Here is an 11,696-nt window from a genome sequence, read left to right as displayed (position 1 = left end):
TCACTATGAAATAGACATGATTCATACATCAAAACTGTATCAGTGACAATGTTACATTTTGACATTGCCTGGGTGCAAATGCATGGAAAACATCCAAACTTGAGAACACCACCTTCAATAATTTTTTTTTTTAAAGATATTCAAATAAGGGGATATGAGGGAACGTCAGCCAGACAATGGTTACGTTCTGTTGGTCTTGTTTCTCTTTCAGAAGATACAGCACTCCAGTGAGCAGCGTCTGACGATTATTCACCGTAAATTCACTCTGAATAGCCCCAAGGGAGGGAAAAGGATGGGACAACAACAAGGTTGGTGGAGCGGAGCTGGGTGAGTGAGATGGAGCATTGTCCTGAAGGCTGGCTGGGCACTGGACAGGAGGCTATCTTGAGCTGGGCGAAACGCTAGCCACGTGCTCCTCGCTGAGGACGCCATGAATTATTATATTTAATTCTATTATCATCAGCATGGTTCATTAAGGTCAGACAAACGAGCCCAGAGTGGCGCTGTGCTCCGGGGGCCCAGCCCACCACGGCATGCACCAGCAGATGGACCGAGAGAGAGAGAGAGAGAGAGAGAGAGAGAGAGAGAGAGAGAGAGAGAGAGTGAGAGAGTCCCAGACCTCTCCACTGAAAAGGAGAAGGATGGACAAAAACACATTGTGCGTGGATTTAAAAAGGGGGCTTACGGTCGCTATGAAAAAAAAAATCTTCTTTTGGAGAACAGAATAATGAATCCGCCTGCTGATGCTCTCTGAATGAGATGAAGAAGAGCACTGTACGCTGGTGCACCCGGTAGAAAAAAGAAGAGAAAGAAAGGGATGAAATCTGAGGCAAATGACACTCGAGTGTTTTAAATAACTGACAGCTGCACAATAGGACAGCAAGAGAAACTGCAATCTGCACACAGATAGATGAATGGATAGACGCTTGAAAAGAATAGACTAAATACATACAGTCACAGATAGTCAGTTCAAAGGATAAATGGAGAAATAGACAGCCATGAAAATGGACATGAAAGGTTAAGTTATGCACAGATAAATTATCAAAACAAAGAGATGAGAAGGGAAAATCAAGGAAACTATATGACAGAAGAGAGACATTACTTTGCATCAGAGGTAAACAAAGCCAGACAAACTCAACACAATGACTGAGAAAAACTGAAGAGAATTTTATAACTCCAGATGAAATTCACTAGAAGAGAAATTATTGAGTAGAGTGTTTCATTCTACAGTTCAGTTCAGATTGTTGGCCCAGATCTTGAGTGTGATAGTACAGCTGCTTTAGTGAGTCACTGATGTAGGGCTTGCTGTGCCAGTCACTATGTCCCTAAGAGCATTCCACAGTACAGTACAGCCTTACCGTGTGTGTGTGTGTGTGTGTGTGTGTGCGTGCGTGCGTGCGTGCGTGCGTGCGTGCGTGCGTGCGTGTGTGTGTGAGTGTGTGTGTGAGAGAGAGAGAGACTATGTATGCGTGCGTGCGTGCGTGCGTGCGTGCGTGCGTGCGTGCGTGCGTGCGTGTGCGAATCGCTGCAGCTCCATCCAAGTCATGTACAGTAGGTGGCTGGGGAGCAGAGCAGAGAGGCTCCCTCCCTGGACGAGTCTGAATGTGTTTCTAATGCTGGGCCTGAGCTGGGCGGTGTGGAGGTGACTGGGTATCAGGACCTCTCGCGCACACGCACTCTCGCTGCATAGCGCAGACATTTTCCATTCTGTCAGCGCGAGCACACTGGCTCCTTCCAAACTCAGCGCCACTTCATTAAATGACTTCAGACTCTTGGCAGAGGCAGTGGGAAAAGTCTATATTAACTGTGTGTGAGATCCACTGGGCCGCCAACAAAGGCAATAGTTGTTCCATCTACTCTGGGTGCTAGAGGGGGGATTTCGAGGCTTTATAACGGGGTACCCCTGGATCCTGCTCCATGGACGTCACAGTACACCTACACCCAGCACCCCTCCCTCCTCACTCCGGTTTGGAGGGGTTGTTGACCCCTGAAGTACCTTACAGGAAGCATGGTCAGAGGCTCAGAGCTGTGACTTGGTTAAAGTGACTTTGTGAAATACCTGGACCAACGCATTAGGGGGTGGGGTGGTGCATGGGATGAGGGTAAACGTCACCCTTCAGGTTTGCTCATTTGTTTACAGGAGGTTAGGTATGTTTGAAAGCAGGTAATGGCCGTGTGGGGAACCTGGCAGATGAATCCAACCATTCACTCGTTTGGAGCTGCATTAGGTCATTATTAAAGTACATGAGTAAATGGCAGGAAAAAAATGGTTATAGCATAGGCTAAACATGAGGATCAGCTGATCTAGTGTTTAAACGTCCAATTCATCCAATATATCTGCATTCACTCTGAGTTTCCAACTTCAATAATAGCCAATAATGTAAATATTCAGAATGAGTGAGAGATAGCAAAGACAATGATTCATTCAATTGATTATAATATCTATGTTATTCCATATGATCAAAAACAGATGTCTACAATACATTCATATCCCTCCATTGATAATAATGTGTGGGGTAGAATAGAAGCATCCCGAGTGCAAAACACAGTAATAGTTGTCTGTCTTATCTGCCTGAAACTTAGTCCCAATGAACATGCAGAATTAATTTTAGGATTCTACACCTTCAAGAGCATATGATCTACAGTTTGGTTTCATGGCCATATATCATGTCATAAAGAGAAAAAACAAGCTAGACTAAACTACCTCACCAAACCCCAGCCACACAATGGTCACCTTTTACTGAAAACTCTACATCAATAGCATTTTATGTTATTTTTCACCACAGAAAAGCAGCAGTGATGTCAGGATTTACAGTTTGTTTGGGAGAGGTACAGTAAAAGTGAAATGAGGAGTGTTGCCTGTGTCCGGCTCAGGGCAGCCAGGCTGACAGACAGGCAGACTGGGGGCAGCAGTGAGAGAGAGAGAGAGCTCTCCTGGGTCAGGAATCCATCACTGTCCACAGGTTCCCAGTCTGCTCTGCGGTTCCCTCACACACACGCACACACACACACACACACACACACACACACACACACACACACACACACACACACACACACCAAAACCTGGCATCTCTCACTGAGCAGGCACTCTCTGAACATAAACACACTCACACAAACAGACTCACACACACACACACACACACACACACACACACACACACACACACACACACACACGTGCCACAGAACGGGAACATTGGCATTAGAGATTAAGAGATGCAGCCTCTCCTAATGTACAGTACCACACAGCTCGGCATCACAGCCCAAGTGTAAAGAGAGAGAATAGGAGTTTACTTCTCTCTAAAAGCAGTCTGTGTGTGTGTGTGTGTGTGTGTGTGTGTGTGTGTGTGTGTGTGTGTGTGTGTATGTGTATGTGCACGTGTGTACCTGAAGCCTTCATGTGACAGCTGTCCTCTGTTGTGACCTTTCCCCAATCGAGTCGATTTATTTGTTCTAATTAACCAAGGTTGGACCCAAATGCCTTCCCTAATTAAGCTATTCATCTTGCCGTGTCAAGACAAAAAGGGAGGGCCAATTACCCACAGGAAGGATACTGATACCCTCAATGCAGGAAGGTGAGGGGTCTGTCAAAAAGGGTTAACACGGAGAGCACACACACACTTTTACACTCGCATACCGCTACACATGCAGAGACACACTCACGCACACACGCAGAGACAAACTTTCACACACACATATTCACCCACACTTGCACATACGCAAGCGCACGCACGCACGCAGACGCGCACACACACACACACACACACACAGAGGGCCACTGTGTGGGATTATGGGGGAGAAACAATCCCTGTTCCCTGCTCTGTTTATCCAGGACTGGCGGAGGAGGCCTTTTCAATGAGCTGCTTCAGCTCAGACGAGCTCCCGCCGGCTCCAGCTTCTGTTTATGTAGACATTGTGGACTAATTTCAAGCCCTGAGCCATGCACTATTTTGTTGGCCGTTTTTTTTCCCCGGGAAATGTATGTGTACAGTACATCGGCGTGCTGCAAACCTGAGCTGAGCTCCAGTTCACACTCCTGGGTTGTTCAGCCAGGAAGCCAGCTGACCGGGCTGAGAGAACTAACCCCTAAGTCACTCCCTCCCTCGCATCCTGAGCCAGCTCGTTGCACAGGGGGACTTAAGAGCAAATAATGAAGGATAACACAACACAACAATATGGCACAGTTCTTCTCACACTGGGTTTCCACCCAGAAAGCTGGGAGTCAAAAGCAGTATATCCTGCCTGCATATGAACCATCTGAATGGAGCTCTGTGCTACCTGATCATCTTCTCTATATCAACGCTGGCTGGTCTGCCACCCACAGAATCAGTCCTCCTCCTCCCACATTCCCAGGCAATCCGCCGTACACACACACACGCGCACGCACGCACGCACGCACGCACGCACACACACACACACACACACACACACACACACACACACACACACACACACACACACACACACACACACACACACACACACACACACACACACACACATACATCCAGCCTCTCCGTACAACACACTCCATAGTGGTTTTCTCTTCAGTGTAAACTTCCAGACGGAGGTCAGCCGCCAGGTCAAGGCGACTTTAGTAGGCTAATGTAGGTTCAACTTCAAAGGGGGCCGACGGTCCTAGCCAACTGAGCCCTTCTATTGTGGCCTATTACCTCCTCGCTTGTCGATTACACTGGCACATCCATCCCACATCACAACACAACACAACACACATGCTCCAGGAAGCTCACTGTCCAAATGATTTCAACATGTTGTGTGGGAGAGAATAACGAAGTAGGGGCATGTCACAGACAGTCTTCATAACTCATTAGAGGTAAAAACCAATGACTTATAACCAATACATAGATATATAGATGGTTATTCATTACACAGTATAGGGTATATGGATCAGTGGGTAAAAAGTACTAAAATGGTCCTCCCAACACATCAATAAAGAGCAACAGTGTGATTATCGAATTCGCTTTAATCATAAAACATGGGAATTTACTCCATCTAAACATGCTTGATGTTGCTGTTGGTATTTTTTCACAGTTCAATTTATCTGGATGTATAATGTTGTGTATAGGTAGACCTTTGCTGCCATCCAGTGGTTATAAGCAGACAGGTGTTACAATTGACTTCGGGTGATGGGGGAGCACGTTCCAAAACCATATGCCACACAGGAATACAATGCATCTAATTTTCTATCATTTCAAGGGAACAAAGAACCAAAGACAAGGCAAGCTAATATATCCAGCTTTCAGAGCCAATGTTGTCTGCTATGCGACATAATGAACAACGATAACTGTTCAACAGCATCCATAACCTTGATGAAAAAATGCTGATTCGTTCTTCCAATAATCACACACACTTAGGAGTTACATGTCAAACTCAACATGCCAATAGCTGATATGCAATTATACATTGTCTATTAAATGTAACTACAGTTGTTACGGGGATGTTTTTACTTTTTGCCCACTAGATGGCCCTGTTTCCTTGTATATGATAAAGCCGCTGCTCACTAATCACCATCATCACCAGTTGGATAACAACTCCTGGATAATTCAACCATAGAACAGTTTGAGCATTTAGAATCAATGGAATGTCTTTATCCCAGTCAGGTGTGGCTGTGTTTATGCAACTAGGGACACATAATCTAATAGTACATCTTTGAAATTAAATTAAAACACCACCTGTGTTTATCGTACTGCTTCTCACAGATGACAGATTACAAGATGCATTTGTAATCTGCCTCGGCCTAAAATCTGCCTGGTAACCAAGGTTACTTTTAGACAACAATGACAAATTGATGTATTGATGATCTACTTTTAAGATTAACTGTGTGTGTGTGTGTGTGTGTGTGTGTGTGTGTGTGTGTGTGTGTGTGTATATATGTAAAAAATTATCTTGATGGACTGGATGGATGTGTATTCAGAGACCTTTTGTTTCACTAGAAGATCAGTGGATTTAGGCTGCTGGTCCTGTGTTATCATTTCCCTCAGTCATCTTGACACGGTGACAACAGTCAGACAGCAGTGGAGCAGCTCTCTGAGTGTTAGAGAGGCACCAAAGTCTCGTACTGCATAAACCACAACAAACTGAAAATTACATAACAAGGAACTTAGGGGAATTGACTGATCTCAGACAATAGATAGCGATCTCTCTATAGAGATAGCGGGGAATTCTTAATGCATTACACAAACCATCACATACTGAAAGCATCCGTTGCACTTTACCAGAAGACGGAAAAACAAAGAGACACACCTGAGATCAGCTGTGGTGACTGACTGCCACAAAACAAGTCACTGATCACTTCACACCTAACTAGGCTTAGGCTATTGTACAACAACACACTTCACATCACTTTTTGTGTATTTCTGGTGTAAAGAATAAAGAGCATTAGTTTTTTCTTCATATTTGTTTTTGTAGTGGACGTTATAAAGAGGGCTATTGAGAGGAAAGTGTTGTTCTAAAGGGGCAATCTGAGATCTTGACTTTTAAATTATTGTTATAGCCATTGATTCTGGAAAAATGTAATTTAACTGTCTTACCCCATCAGAACCCAAAATATAAGCTTGTTTTACTTGTAAACATTTTAACTGTACACAAACACTATATAGCTTCAAAACATGGTTAACTATCATTTTGATCTCATGGATGGTCAGTCCTTGCATCCATAGCTCCATCTATGTATTTGAGAGTGGTTACATTTCTCCAGCCCCATCCCTCAGCTGTTTACTAAATAATGTGGTGGGGAGAATGCTTTGTTATTGTTTGAATCCGAGACTGCCCCTTTATGGATGAATTTGATTAAATTGTATGAAATTTGTTACTTTTGCTCTTGGGGTTGAACCTGAAAAGAGTTATTCAGACAATAAAAAGCATGTGGTTTGTAGTTTTGTGGTTTTTGTAGCCTATCTTAAGCTACTAGACCAATGTGGCACAGCGAGCTGTACACATAATGGTCTAGGAACCCACCTTTCCTGACTCTATTTAACTCCCATGTTAGCAGACCATATTTGAGCCAGCTTCTGAACGAGCGCATTGATTGGTTCTCACATACATTGTATTTGCATTTGGGTGAGGCCACTCGTTCCTTGCTCTTTTCGTTCTCGTTCCTGAAGTCAGATACAGAGTACTACAGACTTCGAATCGTGCTTTAGCTAGGCTAGTGTTTTTGTGAATATAAAGTCAAACTGAAACAGTTAAATGCCAGTAAAACTGAACTCTTCACTAGGTATCTAGTTAATACATAACTCTTAATATGACTGTATCACTGCAAGTAGTGCCTTATGTATGTCATGTTGTACATACACTCACTGAGGACTTTATTAGGAACACCTGTACACCTTCTCATGGTGGAGGTGGTGTAATGGTGTGGGGAATGTTTTCTTAGCACACTTTGGGCCCGTTAATACCAATCAATCATCGCTTGAATGCCACAGCCTATTTGAGTATTGTTGCTGACCGTGTGCATCCCTTCATGGCGAAAATGTACCCATCTTCTAATGGCTACTTCCAGCATGATAATGCACCATGTCACAAAGCAAAAGTCGTCTCAAACTGGTTTCATGAACATGACAATGAGTTCAGTGTTCTTCAGTGGCCTACCCAGTCACCGGATCTGAATCCAATAGAACACCTTTGGGATGTGGTAGAACGGGAGATTCACAGCTTGAAAGTGCACCTGAAAAATCTGCAGGAATTGCATGATGCAATCATGTCATCATGGACCAGAATCTCAAAGGAATGTTTCCAACATCTTGTGGAATCAATGCCACGAAGAATTGAGGCTGTTTTGAGAGCAAAGGGAGGCCCTACCCAGTATTAGTATAGTGTTCCAAATAAAGTGCTCAGTGAGTGTATGTTGCATGTAAGCGAAACCAATGACACATTGTTGTTTTTTTCAGGTGGTTGGCTTTGTTTGCATAAGAGATGTGACAGGAAACAGTGACATCAGTCTGTTTCTTCTTAAGTCTGTTTGATCTCTGAGGAACATCTTATGAAAACCAGAAAGTGTGTCATTTCCTGTCAGAGAAATCATCACAAAACATACAGTAATAAGACAATGCAAATTTTGTTTGAAATCAAGTTAATGTATGAGTTGTGATTTTAGACCACACTTTAAAGAAAGTATAATTAAGAAGGCCTACAAAGCTGCCTCACAAGTCACATTGGTATCAATTTAGACCTATAATGTTATCAAGTTGCTAAAAAATAAAACAAGGAAATGTCTTCGGCCTTAACTTGGCACTTCCGAAGCGAAAACTGTAATTGAGTTCTAAAGGACAACGGTGTTCTCCAAAACCACAACCGGTGACAGTGTGCTAAACTTCACCCATAAATCAACCGCATAGAATATCTGAAAGCATACACACTTTCTCCTGACTCTAATATGATGAAGTTCACCGTGTCCACAAACAATGTTATTTTTTGGTTTCATCATCTTGTTTTATTTTATTCTATGCTGTGCTGTGCTGTGCTGTACTGTACTAACTCATCTATTTCCCATTGACAAGGAACACCTACAAGGTTCCCCCATGGACAGGATGTAGGGTAGCTGCTGCTGACTCTCCTACAGCATGTGAGACGGTAGACATTAGTTTCAGCAGCCCTCCTCCTTCTCTAGCAGGAGACAAATTGTTCCTGAACCCTGACAAGAAGCTACAGTATAGTCCCCCCTAACCACTTCCTAGTACAGTGCGTGCAGATGTAACATTATACAATGAAGTCTGTGCCCAAATCCACTGCTCTACAGCCATACTACACTTAAAACAGAACTGCACATTCCCTTCCCCACTGGAACCTGCAGAAAAACCACTGGAATAAGACAAATCTTATCACAGTAAAATAATAATTTTATAACAGTAACAAAATATTTAGGTTTTCAGTGTTTTGTCAGAGGCAAGCATTTAGACACAGTTTGTGTTAACTTCACTCTTGTGCCCAGTCTTTTGTTTTGGGCTATTGACAGATAATATATATTATACCAGAGTAGCCTACTCCAATAAAATGTGACAATTTTGTCACATTTTTCAATTTGAATCACACACCACCTGCCACTGTCCTCCTCACAACAAGCAGCTGCATCGCTGTAAGAACTCATGATGAGATTCACTTGTTTTTATCAAAATAATCTGTTTATTCCCTTCCAGCATCACTATAAACTATGTCTCAGATAAATACTTACAGGACTCAGTTTTTATTGTCCTTTTGAATCCATAACCCCTGAGTTGAATATCAATATTGAATTCATTACTCACATTCTGAGAAGAAAGGAAGGAAGAACACATGTGTGTGTCTACATAATCTCTAGAAAATAAATGGAGAAGCCTATTAAGTGCCATTCCCTTCCAGAATTTGTAGAAAATCAACTCCATTAGGAAGTATGTGAGTAGTATTTCCAAATAGGCTACGTCACCGTTAAAACAGTTGGATCGGTCTCCTGTGCGGTGCGCACGCACAGATGCTCTTGTCTCCATATCTGACCAAGAGCACTGAGTGTTACGTCAAGCTATTACAAGAATGTCGTTGTTCTTTTAATATAACTATCTTATCATCGGCTCTATTGGTTTGCAACCCCGCGCATTTGCCCAGCTCATTCAATTCACAAATCTGGATACATCTAGAACGGTGTTTCTTATACCACACCCGCCAATCGACGCTCAATTTCACTCGGTATTCTAAAAAGAAAAGGATGACTTGATTTATTTATTTTGTTAAAATATGTTTTAACACAATAAATAAGGTCACACGGTGCTTCAATTAACCTCGTATAACGCAGTTGTTTATGGTCAGTCATTTGACAGGCAGAAGTTGAAAGAAACTGCGAGAAACAGACACGGCGCAAAAGCAGCATCCCGATAGTGTTGTGCTTATTCTATTATAGAACAACAACTTGTGTGAAATATGTTTGTTTTCTTATAAGAGTGTAGACTGATATCTCCCCTTCTTATGTCTTTCACCGGATGTCAGCCAACATTTCACTTGCGCTCGACCTCAGTGCAACGATTAAACAACAAATCAGAATACTGCTGTTACATAAATATAATATTCGGTTACAATGTTCAAAAAACATTTCGTCAAAACACTTTCCCCTTACCTAAGAGAAATCTTCAAGTCGAATGGTTCTCGTGTCAATACGGCTCTTTGTAATAGTAATAAAAAATACTTTCACACAGCGTGCAAGACTTGTTTACAAAGTTTCTGCCAGATCTCCGATTGGTCCTAGTAAGACCAAGGCGACGCCCCAAACCCCAGTCACTGTCTGAGAATGAGCTTGTTTGACTTAAAATTGAACCCGACTAGAAAGCAAGCGAGGCTAGACGAGAACAGGCGGGGGCAGTGTATCTGTGCACCCTCAAATTGGACAATGAAGTACAATTCTGGTTGCAAGGCTTGAAAAAATATGGCGATGACAATAATAATAATATATGCCATTTAGCTGACGCTTTTATCCAAAGCGACTTACATTGCAGTGAGTGCATATATTTTTCAGTATACAGTATATGGTCCCAGCAGGAAACAAACCCACAACCTAAGCGTTGTTAGCGCCATCTACCAACTGAGCCACAGAGGACCACAACAACATGACGGCTTTTGAAAATCCTCAATAAATCCTACGAGTTATCTTTGAATAATCACCACATAACACAACCATCAACTGAACATATATGTGCAATCAATAGATCTTTCAAATACCATAATGATTTCTATCCTACCACAGTCTACACATCTTGGCATATAGGGCTTTTCCTGATTTCCAAGAAAACATTCATGATTGGTCATGAAAAGTGCCTCCCACAATTGCTGCGATTGCTGCTTCATGCAGTCTGTGAGAAGTAACTGCGGGGCCCCACAGCTCCTCGCTCTAAAAACTGCTTGAGCCTCGAATTTATTTCGCGAATCTCGTAAATATCAAGCAACTGAAATTTTGGAGCAAGTCGGATAAATCCCCATCATGTAACAGGTATTGAAAGGCGCTGATCAGCAACTGCTCAAAATGTATCCTCTCAAACATAGCCAATTACTACGCTGTTTTATCTAAATCCTACGCTAGATGGTGGTCGTTATCCACTATCTATCCTGCAGTCTATGCAATTTATGTACATTTTCTAAAGTGTAGGCTATTACGGAAGCCCTATGCTTTTACTCCGTTTTCCCGTGATAACGAGTTAATTTTCTTTGTTTTCTCGAGATCTCGAGTTATTTATGTAATTTTCTCGAGATAACAAATGTTGCTTTCCCGACATAAGGGGATAATTTTCTCGAGATATCGACAAAACAAAGTAACTGGCATCAGTCATCATCCGGTACCCTTGGAGTCGTCCAGGGCCTCGTAGCTGGTCAGCTATGTAGTTTAGTTTAGTGGCATCAGGCTCACTTTGATTGTGCCGCTGATAAAGTTGAAGCCTTGTTTTTAGGGCGTCCGTAGGCTGTAAAGCGTTTGTAAATATAGTTTACTAGTTTATATGTAGACAATAAATTATTAGTTTGCAAATCAATCAGTCATGTGTCGTTTTAAAATACTATGTGTGGCTGAAGTGCACCTCAATAATGTTATGATCTTATTTGCAATGGCTGCATATATCAAGGAAAGGATGCCTAAGACCAAACACAATTAACACGTTTATTTATTAATTTGTTTATTTGGATTCACAATTCCTGGGGTCCACATAAAACACACAATACAA

The 11,696-nt window shown here is 42.4% G+C and overlaps 1 long non-coding RNA gene across 1 annotated transcript in view; it reads right to left on the bottom strand.

Moving 5' to 3' along the window:
- LOC310802806 overlaps positions 1-10,198 on the bottom strand; it is an 80,911-nt gene extending 70,713 nt beyond the window's left edge. The window contains exon 1 of the long non-coding RNA XR_014554162.1: positions 10,106-10,198. This is a non-coding gene — a long non-coding RNA (uncharacterized lncRNA). The remainder of the gene's footprint in view (positions 1-10,105) is intronic.
- Between the last annotated feature and the right edge of the window lie 1,498 nt (positions 10,199-11,696).

Source organism: Argentina silus, assembly GCF_951799395.1.
Source record: "Argentina silus genome assembly, chromosome: 3".
Taxonomy (NCBI): Eukaryota; Metazoa; Chordata; class Actinopteri; order Argentiniformes; family Argentinidae; genus Argentina; species Argentina silus.
This window is presented reverse-complemented; position numbering and strand designations above follow the sequence as displayed.